Source organism: Callithrix jacchus, chromosome 11 (assembly GCF_049354715.1).
Source record: "Callithrix jacchus isolate 240 chromosome 11, calJac240_pri, whole genome shotgun sequence".
NCBI classification, from domain to species: domain Eukaryota; kingdom Metazoa; phylum Chordata; class Mammalia; order Primates; family Cebidae; genus Callithrix; species Callithrix jacchus.
This window is the reverse complement of record NC_133512.1, coordinates 38,223,332-38,246,145: the sequence shown is the minus strand read 5'-3', so window position 1 is coordinate 38,246,145 and position 22,814 is coordinate 38,223,332. Positions and strand designations below refer to the sequence as shown.

At 34.5% G+C, this 22,814-nt stretch overlaps 1 protein-coding gene across 5 annotated transcripts in view; it reads right to left on the bottom strand.

Moving 5' to 3' along the window:
- The window catches only part of TMEM196 (transmembrane protein 196), a 369,686-nt gene that overhangs the window by 306,854 nt on the left and 40,018 nt on the right, over window positions 1–22,814 (bottom strand). The window lies entirely within an intron of this gene.

Here is a 22,814-nt window from a genome sequence, read left to right as displayed (position 1 = left end):
CAAAATTTAATATTTAATAGAATTTTCAAGTTACAAAAAGGCAAATCAGGGCTTTCACTAGGAAAATGGGAACTCTGAAACATCTGATGGATATATCTCTGAAAGATCTGATGGGTATATCTGAACATGTGATGCCTATTCAGTAGTGACCTACTCCCTTCCCTCTCTATTAAAGTTAGCACTCAACATATACAAACCAAGTAGCTATGCATCCTGAATTGCTTACCTTGAGTTGGTTTCTGTTGAACTCATCAAATCAGAAAGTTGTGCAGGTCAAGAAGTGATCCATATAAGATGCAAATGCTACATATGAGATGAAGCATAAGCAGAAAAGCTGCATAAACTGGTAGCCAAACCTCAATGTTACCCACTACATTTCACTACTGCCCTCTCTCAGATTAAACCTATGGCCATATGGAGGAGTCCTAAATGACCTAAATGAAGGAGAAGCAAAAAAACAACCCAAGCATGGTTTATTATGGGCCTGCTCAGTGTTTAGGAGCCAGCCAAAAACAGGCAGCAGCTACCTTCCTGCCACACTCCCGAGTGAACAGGTAAGACTTTAACAAATTGCACATCTGGTCAGGAAAAATGATCTGAGGTGAGCTGAAATTACTTTGATTCTTATCTGATAGAGAACAGGAACCACATTTTAATCATTTTCAAAATCCTATCACTAAAGAAGGGCTCCACAAATGTTTGTATTTGAATGGAAAGAGTGCCCATTTATGATCAGCTCATTGAATAGAAGTATATTTGCCATTTTAACAGAGTGATGTAATGGTTACTTCCTACCTCCATGTTTTTATAATTTTAGTAATAAAGGCAAATACGTAAGATGACTTGCCTTAAGAGAGATGTAGTTGTAACAGCCTTTCACTTAGGTTTGAGTACATCTGTCCTAAGAGTTTTTGTGAACTATCAGCTTCTTTAGAAGAGACTTTCAAAATAGAATTTTTTCTTACAGAAAAAAAAAAGCAGAAAACAAAACATAAATAAAATGTTCTATGCAGGAGGGGCTGAAATTAGAATGTAGATGCCCTGATTCAATGTTGGAGGTTGAACTGCCACCACTGGGCTTTGCAGAAATCCAGATGCAACAGTGACAGAAAATAGCTCTTGCCAACTTCTCAGTACCTTTGACTGCTGATTCAAAAAACGCAGCTCATCATTATGCTTTCCAGGGAAGAAGCTGGAGTGGGAGGGCACAGTCTCCACTTTCCCATTGGTAATTTCTATTCCTGTGGTGCAAAGGAATGACAGTGACCTATAAGGTCTCTGGTGGTGTGAGGCCAGGGCCAGAAGGTCAGTGAGAAAAAGAACACTGGATTAGTTTGTATCTACACGGAAGGGATGAAAAATGTAAGAAAGCCAAACACTCTGAGTCTTACACTAGCAGCATGCAGTTAAAATAAAATAGTAATGAAAATGTATTGTTTGAAAGTTTAGAATAGTTTTTAAACATATCATAATCATCAGGACATAATCGTTAAGACATTCTATGTTGTGGCAAGTATTGCCATTTCTAATTCTGTAAATCAACAAATGGACTCAGAAGCTAATAACTTGCTCCACATCATCCAGCAACTGAGTAGTGAGGAAAGCAAGAAAAGTAGTTTCTATCAACATCTTAAATTTACATATTTTCTTTCATTTTCTTTTGGCAATAGGTAAATGGAAACAGGGGACTGCTGGCAGTAATTGTGGTTTTAGAACAATGTGAGTAACGTCATGCACAAGACAAGATGGATATGACCATTAAAAACAAATATAGTAGAAAATATAATTATTCCTTTGGGATATTTATACTTCATGAAAGAGTACAGAAAATTTAGAGTCATGCATGTGAGCCCAGACACTAGATCATTTCAATATGTACATATTTGGAAACATGTACATTACTAATTGCTCTACTGGCTTCCAAGTGGAGAAATTTTATCCAAAAGTTGCTTAGTAATTACTTCATCTTTTGAGAATTGGCATTCCTTGATTGTTTGATGTGCTTTGTTAATGATGAAAATACTTCAGATTTCAAAGAAGAGAAAAACTGTGAAAGCATGTGAAAACAAAGATTTGCAGATGTATCAAAACCAGCAATTCCTACACAAGCACTGAAAAGTATGCCACGAGGCAGCAGGTGATCCAAACTGCCAGCAAGGCAACCAAAATAATGCATACAGATTGATTTTTAACAAACACTTACTTATGGAAGGAATGAATATTTCCCGCAAAATCTTTGTTGCACATTTATTTCTCTAGTAGCTTTTTTTCTCTAAATAATGATAATAGATACTGTTTTCCAAGCACTGAGAATTATGCTGAATAATTTTAGACAATTTCTTATTTAATTATCCTACTAATCCAGCAAGTTATTATTCTCATTTTATAAACATGGACATTGAATCTTAAAGCAGGTTAAGTAACTTGCTCCATGAAATGGAGTAGTAAGCAACAGACCTAGCATTTCAATCTAGAATTAAAGTTTTGAGGGTGAGACAGTAGGTTTTGTATATCTTCCATATCAGTGTGTGCATTTGAATCACCTGAAAAATTTAACAAACTTTCCCTCTTCATACCCTATGCAGATTCTGATTCAGTTCATCAAGGAAGGATCATAAAAATCTGCACTTCTAACAATGCCCTTGGCATGATTCTTTTGCAACCAGATAAAAGTAGTGCTATATAGGGTCACTGTATCAATGCCTTCCACATAGTAAGATATATTTACATATATGAATGAATTTCAGATATCAAGCTGGTGTTTTTGTGTGTGTTTTTAAGATTTAAAAATATTTTTGATGGTGTAACACAATACAGTGACACTCAAATAGATGAAAGGCAGAACACTTTGTTATGTAAAGCTCCTAAGTACGGATGGCTACCAGATAGGACCACACAGGAGGCTGCACTGGAAGATAGGGTAACAGCGAATTGCAGCTGTACAGGGTGGCTAATGTATGGCAAGCGGGTTGGGGTTAAGTCAGGTTCCCAAGACTTCCTGTGGATTGGTTAGAATATATTTTGTGGACTCTTGGGCAGAGGGTTTGTCCCCAGTTGCCTGATACTTGGTCCTAGAGTGATTAGGGCAGGTGTATATCTGCCCTGGAGTGTGAAAGCTCAATAGGGAAGTCTTCAAGGGTGTAAATTTGATCAGCTGTTCAAGAAGAGGAACTGACCAACCTCTAGCCAGGGCCTCAAAACTGGGTCAAGACAACACAATGATGATGATAATAATAATAATAATATCTTACACTTTTGTCCTTAAGATCTTAATTAAGAATGATTTAAACTTCCAATGCACAATTTCTGGCCAGTTACGTCCTCACCAATATGCCTTTTGGCTCATTTGTCAGTTTTTGCTTTTGTTCCCTGGGTGTCTCAGGTCTTTTCCACAAAATCTCTGCCCAGACCAATGGCTCAAAGTATTTCCCATATGTTTTTTTCTAGTAGTTTAATAGCTTTGGAGCTTACACTTAAGTCTTTAATCCATTTTGAGCTGATTTTTGTGTATGGTGAGAGATAGGGGTCTGGTTTTATTTTTCTACACATATATACACAGTTTTCCTGGCACCATTTATTAAAGAGACTGTCCCTTCCCCAATGAACGTTCTTGGTGCCTTTGTCAAAAATCAGTTGGCTATAAACGCATGGATTTATTTCTGGGTTCTCTATTCTATTCCATCTTTCTATATGTCTATTTTCATGTCAGTTCCATGCTGTTCTGGTTACTATAGCATATTATGAAATCAAGTAATATGATGCCTCTAGCTTCCTTCTTTTTGCTCAGAACTGCTTTGTCTATTTGGGGTCTTTGTTTCCACATACATTTTAGTATTTTTTTTTCTATTTCTATGAAGAATGTAGTTGTTATTTTAATAGAGATTATAATAAATCTATAGATTGCTGTTAGTATGGTAATTTTCACAGTATTAATTACTTCAGTCCATAAATATGAGATGCCTTTTCATTTTTTGCATTCTCTTCAATTTCTTTGACCAGTATTTTATAGTTTTCCTTATAGGGATCTTTCATTTCCTTGGTTAAATTTATCCCAACATGTTTTATTTATTAGTAACTATCATAAACTGAATTTCTCTCTTGATATCTATTTGTACTAATTTATTGTTGGTGTATAGAAACACTACTGATTTTTGTATGTTGATTTTGTATTCCACAATTTTACTGAACTTGTTTGTAGGTTCAGAAAGGTTTTTCTGGTGGAGCTATTAGGGTTTTTCATATATAAGATAATGTCTACATGGGGATAATTTGACTTCCTCTTTTTCAATGTGGATGTCCTTTCTTTATTATTTTCTAAATTGCTCTGGCCGGATCTTCCAGAACTATGTGAATAATAATAAGAGAATTTGGCATCCTTGTCTTGTTCTAGATGTTAGAGAAAAAGCTTCAGATCTTCCCCATTCAGAATGTTAGCTGTGGGTTAAAGCCTTTATTAAGTTGAGGTATGTTTATTATTATACCTAATTTATTGTGAGTTTTTATTATGAAAGGATGGCTTCATTCTCCATGCTATGTTTTAAATTTGCTATTGTCTATCCTGGCTTTAACTTTGACACTTTACCTTGTTTTGCACATTAAAAAAAAGATCCTGAACACACTCAGACACACAGATGTAAACACATAATAGCACTTATAGGATACATTGTGTATACTATAAGCATACTTTGATAAAAATTTGGAGTTTAAATTTAAAAGTTTAAATGGCTACAGTAATAACAACTTAACAATAATCATTAGACTTAGCTGTTTCTAAATTTCTTGGGCAATTTCACAATGTTGCCCAGTAAATCACTTTTTCTATTAACTTTCTGCTCTATGTGTCTGTGAATTTCTAATATGAAAGAGCTTTGGTATTTCTTCTGTTTCCTGGACTTCTTTTAACCTTCTTCTCATGGACTCATATTCCCCTCCATGTAACTTATCTGGGTATTTTCTCAAAGAGAGAATGTTTCCACTGGAGCCAGCTATTAATATTAGTATTTATTTTCGCTGTTACTGAATATATTTGCCTTCTCATGGGAAATCTTAATTTCACTAAGAGATGTCATATAAGGTCTATGATTCAAATTATCCTCCTAAGTAGCCTTCATTTTGTATCGTTTTCATAATAATTGTAAGGTAACTACCTTGATTTCTACTCAATAGCTTCTAGGAATAAAATAGGGTGGCCAGAGGATGATGACTGCTCTTTCTAATTTCACCTCTAAATTCCATGTACATTGGAGAAGAATTGATTAACACAGATTTTATCTAATTCCTGTTTCACAAGGTACAGGGCCAGAGGTAAATAGTGACCAAAAAAATCAAACTACACAATTAGAAAATTACTATGAAATAATTGCTAAATTAAGGAGAGGCAAAAAATTAAGCAACATACGTTTCATTTTGCTCAAGTGAAAAACAAATGGAATCTTTCTTAACCTTCTGTTCTGAACTTCACTATTCTGACTGTGCCAGGGCTCAGTGAGCACATTTAGTCTACTCCCTCTGTCTTCACTCCCCAGGTGATTTCATCCAGTCCTATATGCTGTCCAGCCTCATTCCTCCAGTGAAGTATGCTCACTCAATTTCCCTTGCGTTTCCCTTAGATGCCAAAAAAAAGCACTTCAAGTTACCATGGTCAAGGCAGGATTCTTGATTTTCCCTTCTAGCTCCCCAATTTTTTTCAAATGAATCAGTGTCCTTACCATTTGCCAGATAAATCTTTGATTTATTGCTTTCACTTGCATTCTTCCAATCCATTAGCAAGTCCTAATGGCTTTGCTTTCAAAATGCACACTGAATTATACCATGTCTCATTGTTTGCCAATATTACAGGTTTCCATCATCTCTTGTATCAACTACTGCTAAAAGTACCTAATGGTTCTGCTTGCTTTTCTCATCATGTCCTCTACATTCTATCTCTCAGCTGTCAGAGAGAAGATCTTTTAAAGTATAACTCAGATCAAGGCATTTTTCTAGTCAACATCCTCTAATAGCTCCTTATCACATTTTGAAAAATGTAGTGAGAACTAAGCTCTGATTTTTTATCTTGCCCAAATTCCTACCTATGGGATCTAGGGGAGTCATGCCCTAGAAACCACAAATTCTCATCAGATGGGTTTTACATGATCCTATATATCATGATTTATATTTCAGTCTGACTCCATTATAACATTATGAGGCAAGGAAAAAATATTTAACTCCAAAATATTTTTTCTTGCCATACCTTGAAATTGTCCTGTAAAGTCTCTTGTGGGAAAAATCCACATCCTATAGTGAATCCCCTTTGCCCTTTGTTTCCCTTCCTTTCTTTTTCCAGATCTAGGAGATAATCAACTACGAACCAGGTGCCCTTTTAGTTCTGATAAGAAACGTTTTACAACCTGCTCTTTCTCTGATGTCTGCTATCTGAGAGCTTCCTCTGCACAATAAAACTTGGTCTCCACAATCCTATATCTTAACCTGAACATTCCTTTTCATTGATCACATGTCTTCAGATAACCAATTGTCAACAAGAAAATGTTTAAATTTACCTATAAATCAATGGAAATTGATCACAGGTCTTCAGATAACCAATTGTCAACCTGGTTATAAATTTAGCCTGGAATACTCCCCCCAACCCCACTTTGAGTTGTCCCTCATTTCTGAACCAAACCAATGTATTTCTTAAATGTATTTGATTGATGACTTATACCTCCCTAAAAATATATAAAAACAAGCTATACCCCAACCACCTTGAGCACATGTTTTCAGGACCTCCTGAGGCCTGTGTCATGGGCCATGGTCACTCATATTTGGCTCAGAATAAATCTCTCTAAACATATTACATAGAGTTTGACTCTTTGCTGACTGTAGAAATATGTTATTTTGTCTTCTACCTCTTTGACTACATCTTTGTTGGTTTCATCACTCTCATCCTTAGCTACAGAATCCCTGGGATTCTTTTAAATCCTTGAATATTCCAAGTTGTTCCTCCCTAAGAGGCTATATAATTTTGACACCCTTGACATGTAATGAACTTCCCAAATTATCTCTATTTTTTCCACTAAATTGCATATGGCTCATGATGGCATGAAATTTGTATATCTTGTTACATGATAAGCCCCGTGCCTGAAAAAATGCCTGGACACATTAGATGCTAAATAAACATTTGTAAAATGATTGCATGGGTGAATGAATCTATTTCTAAAATTTGAAGTAAGTAGAGATTATATATATTAAGCAATTAATGTACAGGTAACTAATTCTTAAAACAACAATTCTATGTTGACAGTTTCTATAACATAACCATAATAAGCAATATTTGTGGAGTATTTAGTTTCCCTCCCACATTAAGCTAAATACCTTTGGTCATCATCTCATTTATATGTAACAATAACAATCTGAAGAAATGCTCTAGTTTTCCTATATTACAAATGAACACCCTGAGGTTCATAGAGGTTAAGTGACTCATTTTCCCAGTGCCACACAAATTTAAGCAATGAAGTTAGTACTGAAACATAGTCAAATTCCAAAGCTTGTGCTTGCAATAACTATATCACACAAAGGTAACATGTCAATTATTTTTAAAGCTAGACTATCTGAACTCATGTCTGTATTACTTAAAGGCACTGCCAATCTAATAATTCTGTAAAAGAATCTGCTGATAAATGCATGAATATACTAAAAGCAGCATGAAGAAAGGTAATGAGCGTGCACATGGCACTAGGTTAAGGTTCAGGATAACTGGGTTATCCTAATCTTTGGGTTAAATTGAGCTTTGCTGGCTGCTCTCTACTTTAAGAAACTGAACTGCAGTCTCCTTTTCCATAAAAGACAGAAATTCAGCTAAAATCAAAGGTTTGAAACTAGATTGTTCTTGAGGAAAAATCAGTTCACAGGTGTGTTTTCTTAGGATCTTGCTGTCCTTATATTCTTAAATTATTATGTTTTTATTGTTTAAATTGGCAGATAAAATAGTATGTATTTACCATATACAACATGCTGTTTTAACATATAGATGTATTATGGAATGACTATAGCTAATTAATATATACATTACTTCACATAGTTATTTTTGTGGTGAGAATGAAAACATCTTAGCAAAATTATAACTGAGGAAATTATGACAGCGAAAGAAATCAGATCTAACTGACTCCCTCTTGCTTCTAACCATTAAGCTGTTCACTCCTGGGCATAGGCTGAACTAATTTTGAGAAGGAATTGAGTTCATGGTTTGACTCTAAAACAAAATCGATAACAGCCCTTTACTGAAAAGATTCCCTTATTGCCTGGGGACCAATCTGCGTTTACAGGACTAACAAACTCACTGCAAGATTAGAAATTACAGTTTAAGAGTCTGCAGCCTCTAGCTCCAAGAGTCTAAACTTCTCAAAATTGCTGCTAGGGATAACATCACTATGTTAAAACCTATGATCAGTGCTTAAGATATGCAGATCTTGCACTCTGTGGAACCACTAACACCACCCAGACTGGTAATGTGGCTCAATCAGTTCTGCCATCCCGCCTAGGAACAGACGACAGCAAGAAACATTCACTTTGGCAGAAATAAAGATGTTCTTTGAAACCAATGCGAACGAAGACAGAACATACCAGAATCTCTGGGGGACATTTAGAGCAGTATGTAGAAGGAAATTTATAGCACTAAATGCCCAAAAAAGAAACAGAAAAGATCTAAAATTGATACCCTAACATCAAAATTAAAAGAACTAGAGAAGCAAGAACAAACAAATTCAAAAGCCAGCAGAAGACTAGAAATAGAAAGACAAGAGCAGAACTGAAGGAGATAAAGGCACAAAAAATTTTTCAAAAAAATCAATGAATCCAGGAGATGGATTTTGAAAAGATAAACAAAATAGACCACTAGCCAGACTAATAAAGAAGAAAATAGAAAAATATCAAATAGATGCAATAAAAATGATAAAGGCAATATCACCACCAGTCCCATAGAAATACAAACTACCATCAGAGAATATTATAAATACCTCTACACAAATAAAACAGAAAATCAGGAGAAAAGGATAAATTCCTGGACACTTTCACTCTCCCAAGACTAAACTAGAAAGAAGTCAAATCCCTGAATAGACCGATTACAAGGTCTGAAATTGAGGCAGCAATTAATAGGCTACTAATAAAAAAAAGTCCAGGTCCAGATGGGTTTACAGCCAAATTCTGCCAGAGGTACAAAAAAGAGCTGGTACCATTCCTTCTGAAACTATTCACAACAATACAAAAAGAGGGAATTCTCCCTAACTCATTTTATGAGGCTAGCATCATCCTGATACCAAAACCTGTCAGAGGTGCACTAAAAAAGAAAATATCAGGCCAATATCGCTGATGAACGTTGATGCGAAAATCCTGAATAAACTACTGGCAAACCAAATCCAACAGCACACCAAGAAGCTTATCCATCACGTTCAAGTCAGCTTCACCCCTGGGATGCAAGGCTGGTTCAACAAATGCAAAAGAATAAATGTAGCTCATCTCATAATCAGAACCAAACACAAAAACCACATGAATATCTCAATAGTTGCAGAGAAGGCCTTCAATAAAATTCAATAATCCTTCCTGCTAACAACTCTTCATAAACTAGGTATTGATGAAATGTATCTCAAAATAATAACAGCTATGTATGACAAACCCACAACCAATATCATACTGAATGGGCAAAAACTGGAAGCATTCCCTTTGAAAACTGGCACAAGGCAAGGATGCCCTCTCTCACCACTACTATTCAACATAGTTCTGGCCAGGGCAATCAGGCAAGAGAAAGAAATTCAAATAGGCAAAGAGAAAGTCAAATTGTCTTTATTTGTAGACAACATGATTGTATATTTAGAAGATCCCATCGTCTCAGCCCAAAATCTTCTTAAGCTGATAAGCAACCTCAGCAGTTAAAGGATATAAAATCAGTGTGCAAAATCACAAGCATTCCTATATACCAATAACAGACAAACAGAGAGCCAAATCATGAGTGAACTCCCAATCACAGCTGCTACAAACAGCATTAAATACCTAGGGATAAAACTAACAAGGGATGCGAAGGACCTCTTCAAGGAGAACTACAAACCACTGCTCAAGGAAATAAGAGAGGACATAAACAAATGGAAAAACATTCCATGCTCATGTTTAGGAAGAATCAATATCGTGAAAATGGCCATACTGCCCAAAGTAATCTATAGGTTCAATGCTATACCTATCAAGCTACCATTGGCATTCTTCACAGAATTAGAAAAAATCCACCTTAAATTTCTTATGGAACCAAAAAAGAGCCCACATAACCAACAATTCTAAGCAAAAAATGCTGGAGGCATCACGCTACCTGACTTCAAACTATACTACAAGGCTACAGTAACCAAAACAGCATGATACTGGTACCAAATCAGATATATAGACCAATGGAACAGAACAGAGGCCTCAGAAATAATGCCACACACCTATAACCATCTGATCTTTGACAAACCTGACAAAAACAAGCAACGGGGAAAGGATTCCCTATTTAATAAATGGTGTTGGGAAAACTGGCTAGCCATAGGCGGAAAGCATAAACTGGATCCTTTCCTTACACCTTACACAAAAATTAACTCCAGATGGATTAAAGATTTAAACATAAGACCTAAAACCATAAAAACCCTGGAAGAAAACCTAGGCAATACCATTCAGGACATAGGCATGGGCAAAGACTTCATAACTAAAGCACTAAAAGCAATGGAAACAAACACTAAAATACACAAATGAGATTTAATTAAACTAAAGACCTTCTGCACAGCAAAAAAACAAAAACAAAAACAAAAACAAAAAAAAAAACAAAACTCTCATCAGAGTTATCAGGCAACCTACAGAATGGGAGAAAACTTTTGCAGTCTACCCATCTGACAAAGGGCTAATATCCAGAATCTACAAAGAACTTAAACAAATTTACTGGAAAAAAACAACCCCATCAAAAAGTAGGCAAATGATATGAACAGACACTTCTCAAAAGAAGACATTTATGCAGCCAACAAACATATGAATACAAGCTCATCATCACAGGTCATTAGAGAAAAGCAAATTAAAACCACAACAAGATACCATCTCAAGCCTGTTAGAATGTCAATCATTAAAAAATCAGGAGACAACAGATGTTGGAGAGGATGTGGAGAAATAGGAATGCTTTTACACTGTTGGTGGGAGTATAAATTAGTTCAACCATTGTGGAAGACAGTGTGGCGATTCCTCAAGGATTTAGAAGTAGAAATAACATTTGACCCACAATCCCATTACTAGGCATATACCCAAAGAATCATAAATAATTCTATTATAAAGACACATGCACACATATGTTTATTGCAGCACTGTTCCCAATAGCAAAGACTTGGAACCAACCCAAATGTCCATCAATGACAGACTGGATAAAGAAAATGTGGTGCATATACACCATGGAATAGTATGTAGCCATAAAAAAGGATGAGTTCATGTCCTTTGAAGGGACATAGATGAATCTGGAAACCATCATTCTCAGCAAACTGACACAAGAACAGAAAACCAAACACTGCATGTTCTCACTCATAAGTGGGTGTTGAACAATGAGAACACATGGACACAGGAAGGGGAATATAACACACTGGGGACTGTCAGGGAGTGGGAGCAAGAAATACCTAATGTAGATGACAGGGTGGATGAAGACAAGCATCATGTCATGTGTATAGCTATGTAACAAACCTGCATATTCTGCACATGTACCCAGAACATAAAGCTTAAAGTACAATTTAAAAAAAAAAGAAAAATTCACTTCTACTCCCTGTGATTCCACCTCTGACCTGATTGACCAGCTTTCCCTACTTCCCAAACCCCTACCCACCAAATTCTCTTTAAAAACTCTGATCCCCGAATGCTCAGGGAGATTGATTTGAGTAATAATAAAACTCCTGGTCTCCCACACAGCCAGCTTTGTGTGAATTGCTATTTCTCCATTGCAATTCCCCTATATTGATAAATCAGTTCTGTCTAGATAGCAGGCAAGGTGAACCATTAGGAAGTTATAAGAACAATTTACATCCACTATCTTAGCATTTTTCAAGAACACAACATATTTATTAACTATAGTCACCATGCTGTAGAATAGATTTTTAGAACTTATTCCTCCTATCTAACTGAAATTTTATATCCTTGACAAATACCTCCCCAATCTCCTCACATCAACTTTGAAAAGAATGTTTGCATCCTTTTGGTAGGAAATTTAGTCCACTCCCATCCTGTCCTAAGGAGTTCTCATTATCTTTCATCCATCCCATTTAACTCATCAACATTTAATACCTTGGTTTCTCAGGGCATTTGCTTTCGTGCTATCTGAGCTATATTTCATAATGTTCCATCACTTTAAAAGTCAAAACATAAATACTGTTAATGGAAAATTCAATGAGGAGCTACAAATTTCTAAAAAAAAATTTAAAGTAACTTTAATAGTAGAATTATTATTTTTAATTATCAATCAAAGCATATATCATTAGATATCTTTACACTGGTTAACATACGTATAACATTTATCCATATCCTGCATAGCTGTAAAAACTTACAAGTGTACTAACTATACACTTATAATTAATTTCTTTAAATATTATTGTCAAACATCACTTTAGTTTTGATTTGACTAACATATGAAAAATAAACAATTTGTTTCATTGCAGTCATTTTGAAATCTTTTGCATTCTAAGCAATCGGGACAAGAAATGAATGTTTCATGTTAACTGCCAAGAGAATTTGTCTATAATAGTAAAACATCCTCATGTAAAGTGAAAAATATTCAGTCATGTGATATTTCTTTACAGAATGTCAAACATCTGAAAGGACATTATAATGATAGAAGGAGTAATCCGACAGGAGGATATTACAATCCTAGATTTATATGGACCTAACACTTGAGTTCCCAAACTGAAAAAACAATTACTATTAGACCTAAGAAAAGAGATAGACAGCAACACAATAATGTGGGGGATTTCAGTACTCCATTGATAGCACTAGATGTGTCATCAAAACAGAAAGTCAGCAAAGAAACAATAACTTGAACTATACCCTAGAATAAATACACTATACAGGTATTTACAGAATATTCTTCTAAACAACTTTCTTCTCATCAGCACATGAAACATTCTCCAAGACAGACCATCTGATAGGCCACAAAACAAGACTCAATAAATTGAAGAAAACAGAAATCATAACAAATATCTTCTCAGAACATAGTGGAATAAAACTAGAAATCAATTCCGAAAGGAACCCTCAGAACTATACAAACACAAATAAATTAAATAATCAGCTCTTGAATGATTTTTGAGTTAACAATAAAATCAAGATGAAATTTAAAAATTATTCTAAAAGAATGATAGTTGTGACACAACTTAGCAAAACCTCTGGGATACAGCAAAAGCAGTGCTAAGAGAAAAGTTTGTAGTATTAAATCCCTACATCAAAAAGTCTGAAAGAGCACAAATACACAATCTAAGGTCACACTTCAAGGAACTAAAGAAACAAGAACAAACTAAAACAAAACCAGCAGAAGAAAAAAAATAACAAAAATTAGAGAAGAACTAAATGAAATTAAGACAAAAAAATACAAAAGATAAATGAAACAAAAAGCTGATTCTTTGAAAAGATAAACAAAATATATAGACCATTAGTGAGATTAAGAAGAAAGAAGACCCAAATAAGCTCAACTAGTAATGAAAAAAATGGAGATATTACAACCAATGCTACAGAAATGGAAAAGATCATTCATGGGTACTATGAACATCTTTACATGCACAAACTAGAAAATCTAGAGGAGAAGGATAAATACCTGGAAATATACAACCCTCCTAGATTTAATCAGGGAGATCTAGAAACCCTGAACAGACCAATAACAAGCAGTGAGATTGAATTGGTAATTTAAAGGTTGCCAACAAAAAAATGTCCAGGACCAGATGACCTGCAGCTGACTTTTATCAGACATTCAAAGAAGAATTAAACCCAACCCTACTGAAACTATTCCAAAAGACAGAGAAAGAGGGAATCCTCTGTAAATCATTCTGTGTAGCCAGTATCACCCTAATATCCAAACCAGGAAAGGACTTAACAAAAAAGAAAACTAGAGACCAATAGTCCTGATAAACATATTAAAAGATGCAAAAATCCTTAACAAAATACTAGCTAACTGAATCCAACAGCATATCAAAAGATAATATAACATGATCAAGTGAGTTTCTTACCAGGGATGCAGAGATGGTTTAACATGTACAAGTCAATAAATGTGATACATCACATAAACAGAATTAAAGACAAAAACCATATGATCATCTTGTTACACTCAGAAAACGTACTTGATAAAACCCAGCATCCCTTTTTGGCAAAAACCCTCAAAAACATAGGCATTTATTACTTTGAGGGAACTACCTCAAAGTAATAAAAGCCATATGTGACAAACCCACAGCCAACATCATAATGAATGGAGAAAGCTAACAGCATCCCCCTGAGAATTGGAACATGACAAGGAAGCCCAATTTCACCACTTGTATTCATCATAGTACTGGCTGTCCTAGCCAAAGCAATCAGATAAGAGAAAGAAATAAAGGGCATCCAAATTTGAAAAGAGGAAGTCAAAGTGTCACTGTTCATCCATGATATGATTGTATACCTAGAAAAAGACTCAGCCAAAAAGCTTCTAGATCTGATACACAAATTCTGCAGTCTCAGGATACAAAATCAATGTACACAAATCAGTAGTACTGCTATATACCAACAATGAGCAAGCTGGGAATCAAATCAACAACTCAATTTCCTTCACAACAGCTGCAAATAAAATGAAATAAAATACTTAGGAACATACTTAACCAAGAAAGTGAAAGATCCCTACAAGGAAACTACAAAACACTGTTGAAAGAAATCATAGATGACACAAACGAATGGAAACACATCCCATACTCATGGATGAGTAGACCCAGTATTGTGAAAATGACCATACTGCCCAAAGCAATCTACAGATTTAATGCGATTTTCACCAAAATAGTGTCATCATTCTTCACAGAATTAGGAATAAAATTCTAAAATTCATATGGAGCAAAAAAAAAGGCCATGTATAACCAAAGCAATAGGCAAAATGAACTAATCTGGAGGCATCAAAGTACCTGACTTCAAACTATACTATAAGGCTATAGTTACCAAAACAGCATGACACTGGTGTAAAAATATGCATGGAGTTCAATGGAACAGAAAAGAGGATCAAGAAATCACGTCAAATACCTACAGCCAACTGATCTTTAACACAGCATATAAAAACATAAATTTTGGAAAGAACACCCTATTCAATAAATGTTACTGGAAAAACTGGCAAGCCGCATGTTGAAGAACAAAACTGGATTCTCATCTCTTACCTTATAGGTAAAATAAAGACTTGAATATAACACCTGAAACCATAAAAATTCTAAAAGATAACATTGGAAGAAACTTTTCTAGACATTGGCTTAGGCAAAAAATTAATGACTAAGACCCCAAAAGCAAAAGCAATAAAAATAAAAATAAATAAATGTGACCTAATTTAAAAGATTTTGCACAGCAAGAGAAATAATGAGCAGATCAACCAGACGACCCACAGAGTAAGAGAAAACATTCACAAACTATGCATTTTGCAAAAGACTAATATCCAGAATCTGCAAGGAATAAACAAATCGGCAAAAAAAAACAATTTGATCTAAAAGTGGGCAAAAGACATGAATAGACAATTCTCAAAAAAAGGATACATAAAGATCTAATACACATATGAAAAATCTCTCAATATCAGTAATTATCAGAGAAATGTAAATTAAAATGACATTGAGTTACCACTTTATTCCTGCAATAATGGCCACAATTAGAAAGTCACAAAATGATAGATGTTGCCATGGATATGATAAAAAAGGGAACACTCTTACACTGCTGGTGGTAATGTAAAGTGGTACATCACTATGAAAAACAGTATGGAGATTCCTTAAAGAGCTAAAACTAGAATGACCATTAGATCTAGTAATGCTATCTATTTATCCAAAGGAAAAGAAATCATTATGTAAAACACACACACACACACACACACACACACGTTTATAGCAGCACAATTCACAGCTGCGAATGTTTGGAACTAACCTAAATGCTCATCAACCAATGAGTAGCTAAAGAAAATGTGGTATATATATACCAGGGAATACTACTCAGCCATAAAAATAAATGAAATAATGTCTTTTGCAGCAACTTGGAGTTGGAGGCCATTATTCTACGTGAAGTAAATCCAAATATTTTATGTTATTTATAAATCAGAGTTAATCTGTGAGGTTGCAAAGTCATAAGAATGATATAATCAACTTTGGACACTCGGTGGAAAGTGGGGGAGGGAGGAGGGGTAGAATATTACCTATTGGTACATTGTACAGTGCTTGGGTGACAAGTGTACCAAAATCCCCAAAATTACCACTAAATGACTTATCCATGTGACCAAAATCCACATGTACCCCAAAACTATTGAAATTTTAAAAAGGACTATTCTCTCCAATACTGAAGTGCCTAGGCACCTATGACAAAAGTCAATAATAGACATAAATGTTTATTTTTGTTCTCTCAAAAAAATAATGTCAAACATCTGAAGGTTTACGAAGTATGTCACAATTTCCTAAATATTTTATTTCTTATCTGGATATTATTTTCCTGTAGCTGCAACTAATTTGGCCATTGTCATAAGTAAGGGGCCTAGTGTAAAGAGTGTTGGATTCTAGGGGAAAAAACAATATTTTTTTCTCCAAAGAACTGAAAATAATATTTTTAAATGTCTTTAAAGAGTTTTAATCTGATGGAAGGCATTACTTGGGTTTTTAATTCATGAAGATCAATTCTAAATAATGAAGCTTTTCATTTGTCTTGTTTGAATTTTGTCATTGTGCTAAGCTATGTGGAGAACAAATGAGCTATAATTATATAATCTTTTATTCTTTTTAAGTTTGCATTAATTCATCATTACTTCAATTACAATGGTGTACACAAAAAATTTTAAAATACAAAGAAAGAAAAAACTGAATGTAACTATTTTTGTAGAATCTTTAAGATTTGATAGTTTCTTTTTTAATAAGTGTTCTATAATGAATATTAAAAATGAAAACAAAGAATCAGATTACTACAAACATGCATAGATTAATTTTTATAAAAAGTAAATCCTCATTCTAATTGTCAAGAGATGGTATCTCACTGTGCTTTTGATTTGCATTTCTCTAATGACCAGTGATGATGAGCATTTTTTAATGTTTTTTGGCTACATAAATGTCTTCTTTTGAGAAGTGTCTGTTTATATCCTTTGCCCACTTTTTGATGGAGTTGTTTGTGGGTTTTTGGGGTTTTTTTTTTTTGTAAATTTTTAAGTTTCTTGTAGATTCTGGATGTTAGTCCTTTATCAGAAGGGTAGGTTTCAAAAATGTTCTCTCATTCTTTAGGTTGCCTGATAACTCTGATACATATATGTATATATACATATATATATCAATTATCTACACACACACACACACACATATATATCTTTTTTTTTTTTTTTTTTTGCTGTGCAGAAGCTCTTTAGTTTAATTAGATCCCATTTGACTATTTGGGCTTTTGTTTTTGTTGCCATTGGTTTGGGTGTTTTAGTCACAAAGTCTTTGTTCATGCCTATGCCTGGAATGGTATTGCCTAGGTTTTCTTCCAGGGTTTTTATGGTTTTAAGTCTTACATTTAAATCTTTAATCCATCTTGAGTTAATTTTGTATAAAATGTAAGGAAGGGTCTAGTTTCAATTTTCTGCTTATGGCTAGCCAGTTTTCCCAACACCATTTATTAAATAGGAAATCCTTTCCCCATTGCTTGTTTTTGTCAGGTTTGTCAAAGATCAGATGGGTGTAGAGGTGTGGCATTATTTCTGAGGCCTCTCTTCTGTTCCATTGGTCTATGCCTCATGTTTTCAAAATCACATTTTAGACTGTGTTCCTGATGAACATAGTTCCTATTAAAGAGTATCTTAAGAGGAGTTCCATATTTTCATACTCTGGGAAGATATGCTATTTAATAAACTATTTGTTGAGGTGCAACTTGATGATCCTGTGGTAATAATACTAATACCTGGCAGTAAATCAATGAGAAAACACCAGAATTATCAGAATGGACTGCCTAGAAATGATTCCCAAATCTTCTACAATAATCAGCAAATTCACTGCATTCAGCAACTTAAGCAACTATATTAAAAAGAAAGCTGTAGAAAATGTGATTAGATTTGTTTTGTTCATTAATTGGCTTTGGCTGCCATAACAAAATACCATAGACTGAAAGGTCGATTGAACAACAGAAATTAATTTGCTCTAGGTACTGGAGGCTAGAAGTCCAAGAACAGAGTGCTGCAAGATCAGGGCTCTCTTTCTGTCATGCAGAGGATCAATTTCTCAGTGTACTCACATGGCTCCTCCCTTTGTGTGTGTGTGGGGGGGGGGTGTGGGTGCACGCGGGCGTGTGTGTGCTTGCATGTGGGTGTGTGCGTGTCTGTGTTTTTGTTAAAGAAAGGGAGGTTTAAAAATGTATTCACTAGCCAGTATGGTTAAATATTTGTAATAGGGCTCTTTAGAATAGATGAAAATGTTAACATTTTACTAAGATAGTTACCATGTGAATTGCTAAGTTTCTCCAACAATCAGTGGACTCACCTCACTTTGTAACTCATAGTTTTAACAGTATAGGTCAAACCAAAAGCATGAGTCTATATCTTAAAATTTTGTTTGTTTTCATAGAAATTCTCTGCAATCCCGAGCTTAAGTTTCCTAAAAACCATTTAAGAACACAAGATTGTTTCTTCACCATAAATTTAAATGGGAAAGAATACATGGGGAAAAATATAAATCAATAATTTCATGAGATTCACAGATTGCCTCAAAGACAGAGAAGTTTGTTTTTTGTTTTTTTGTATTTTTCCTTTACAACACATTTTTTAAATTGCTATAATATTACACATGACTGCTCAGATACTGGTAACAAGTTTCCTAATTTTTCAGAAAAAAATTGTGTTGTAAAACAGGCACAACTTATTTATGTGATACTAGTAATGAAAAATAACAACTTGAAATTTCAAGATGCCATTTAGAATAGGATCAAAGATATAAAATATTTTGGGATACATTTGATTTAAAGTATTAAAAAATATACACTGAAAACTAGAAAATTTTGCTGCAATATATTAATTAAAGCAGATTGAAATAAATGGAGAGACATAGGAATTATATAGATCATGAGACAATATTTTTAACATGCATATTCTCCCCAAATTGTCTATGGATTCAATACAATCCCAATCGGTATCCCAGCAGGAATTTTCATAGAAATTGACAAGCTGATCTTAAAATTTATATATAAATGTAAAAGCCTCCAATAGTCAAAACAATTTTGTAGAAATATAAAGTTAAATATATAGACTACATAATTTCAAGGATTATTTTAAAGCTGCAATAATTTAAACAATATTTTGTTGGGGGAAATGTTGTATTTCAATTGGAGAAAGAAGTCTTTTTAACAAAAGGTAGTAGTACAATTGGATAGCAATAGGCAAAACAAACAGAAACCAAAGAATAAAACATTGAGTCTACTCAACATATGCCAAAATTCATCCACATTTTATCACAGACCTAAACCCACGAGCTAGAACCATAAAATTTCTAGAAGATGTAGAAGAATAACTGAGTGCATATGAGTTTGGAAATAATTTCTTTAATACAATATAAAAGACATGATCTATTAAAGAGAGAGAAAGAACCCATCAATTAGACTTCATCAAATTAAAAACATTTGTTCTTCAAAACACACCATTACAGAAAGAAGTAGTAAACCATCAATTGCAAAAAAAAAATCTGCATAACTCATATCAAACAAAGAGACTGTATCAAAACAGAGAAAGAACAACATTCCAGTCTCAGTAAAAAAGAGAAATAAAAGGAAAAAACTATTTGAACATATATTTCACCAAAGAAAATGTAGAGATGGCAAGTGAGCATGTGAAAAGATGCCTTTTAGAAATCGCAAATTAAATTTCAATATGATATCATTACACACATATTAGAATGACTGAAATGAAAAACACCAACCATATCAACTGTCAGGGAGAATATGACACAGCTGGAACACTGTATGCTACTGGTGGAAATGTACATTGCTCAATCCGCTAAGCAGACATATGTCATGTGACCCAGACATGCCATTCCTAGGTGGTACAGCTAGCTAGAGGGAAATGAAAGCATACATGTGCACAAAATCTTTTACACAAATGTTCATGGAGGCTTTATTTCTAATGGCCAAAAGCCAAAAGTAATCCAAATGTCCATCAAAAGATGCTCAGGTAAACATGTTGTGGCATATCCATACAATGGTTATTATTCAGCAATAAAAATGAACCACTGATGGAAAAAACACATGAAAGAATTTTAAAGTATGCTGATTGAAATAAGCCAGATTCCACTCAAAAAAGGCAGGATACACAGGTATGATTCAATTTACATAAAATTACATAAAATCCAAACTAATCTATAGTGACAGAAAGCAGTGTAGTTGTCACTTAGTTGATAAAAAGGTCAAAAACAATAAATAGGGGTTGATGGATATGTTCAATATCTTGATTGTGTGGGGTACATATGTTAAAACTCATCATCAAAAAGTGCACTTTAAATATGTACAGTTTAATAGGTGTCGATTATACCTCAAAAAGGCTGTACAAAAAACTGAATTAAAAATAAATATAGGGGAAGAGAAGTCAGGATAGTAGTTATGTGTGGTGAGTGTGGGTAGTCACTGGAAAAGGGAGAGGCATCTTGGGTTGTAGTCATACTCTGTTTCTTGATTTGGATGCTGGTTGCACCTGTGTTCACATTCTAAATTAGTGTAGCTGATACATGATATGTGTACTTTTTAAAATAAATCTTATTCTTTTTTAAATATTTTACATTGAAATAAATGTATAAACAAAGCGTTTCCTTCTCACTATAGACAAGACAAACATATAACACACTATGCACCTTTTCAAAAAAAATGAATTGCAGATGGGAACAGGGGTAGAGAGAAACAAAAAGCAGTCAGCTAATATTGACATCATGCTTTACTGACGCACAACGCAGACACTTCTCCCCAATTTCTGACTTTATAGGAACTTCATATCATTTTATCACTAGGAGTCCTTTTTAGAAACATCAAATTTTTCTGATATTGCTTTCCCTTCATTTCTAAAAGTGGGCTTTTCAGATATCTTCTTCAGCAGCACATTTAGGAACTATGTGGTGAAAAAATATTCCATCAGCAAAATGTCTGGAAAATTTGTATTAAACAAGTCAAAAACTGTTTCCCTCCCTGCAGTATTTGTATATGTAATTATAATATGTTAACATGTGCCATAAATCCCATATATAGTATACGCAATGTTTTCCAAACATACATTCACAGAGCCTTCTTTTGAGAAAAGGATGGATTTAATGTATTCATACTCCAAAGAATACAAATCGCCATCCCCAAAATTCAATACTAACTGTGGTTATTTACTATTATACTTAACATGTGTGCTCTCAAATTAGACCATATGGGTTTGAATCCTGACTCTGTCACTTTATTTTCTGTGACCTTGAGAGCTGAGTTTATCTCTGAAAAGGATGATAAAGATATGATTGCTTTTAGATACAATTACTAAACATATGTAAAATATTTAGAATAGCATCTGCTACATAGTAAGCATTAAGGAGTTAATTAATATTAAGACAGACTAAAACTACTCAGAGTCCATCTTTCTGCTCATTGATCCAGCAAAAATCTGGCAACAGAATTACGTGAGAGGCTATATTTATAATCACCACCATTAGTATGCATGGTTAAATCATAAATTTCTTGAGGGCAGAGACTGCATCTGTACATCATCCTCCTTGAGGGTTCGAGTTTAGCTTAACCAACCTCCATCTCTTAGGAACTCTGGGATGTCCAGCGGTCCAATTAGCATGAGAGAATCCACGCACTTTGGAGTGATTGTAAAGTGAATCTTAAACCAAGATCAACAAGTCTAAAATGTGTCAGCAAAAGCTGGTAGACGCCTTTGTAAGCAGGTTTTACTTGAGACGTAAGTGACACAGATGGAGTCCTTGAGTCGGAATTCAACTCAGGAAACCTTCACATTAGAGGATCGCTGAAACCAAGCATAATGTGAGGAGGCGAGGGACATTCGAATCACGTTAGTGAGATTGAAGATTGGAGTCAAATGCTTCACTGGTTGTTACTTAAGCCCTTGATTTTCCTGAGGTTAACGCAATAAGGACGTGAGGATTATAAGTTTATCCTCCACAGTGCCTAGCACATACATGCACATAGCCAGTGTTAGTGAATATGTTCTTTTGAGCATGTAGTGGGATCAGAAATTGCAGTGACAGTGACGGAACTGACACTTTCCAGCTGTAGAAGGAAAGAAAACGGAGAAACAAGAATCGGTAAACGCATAAACTGAGAGAAAGGAAGAATTTTCTATTAAGCAAAGCAAAGTTTATTCTCAAAAAGAAACATGCATTATATATCAAACAACAGAGAAACAAGAGAAGGTAACATAGTAGTTAAGGGTTAATTTGTGTGAGCAAAGCACTCTGAAACCATGGGTATAAAACCACATCAATGCAGTCTCACCATGGCTGCCTGCCGCAGTGTGCAGCTGCTATTTTTAGCCAACATTCATACTGCTCTGGGTCAGAGTGCGGGACATCTGTGGAGAGAGGAATGAATTGCTTGCAGCAAGACAAATTTTGATGAATAATTATTTGTGC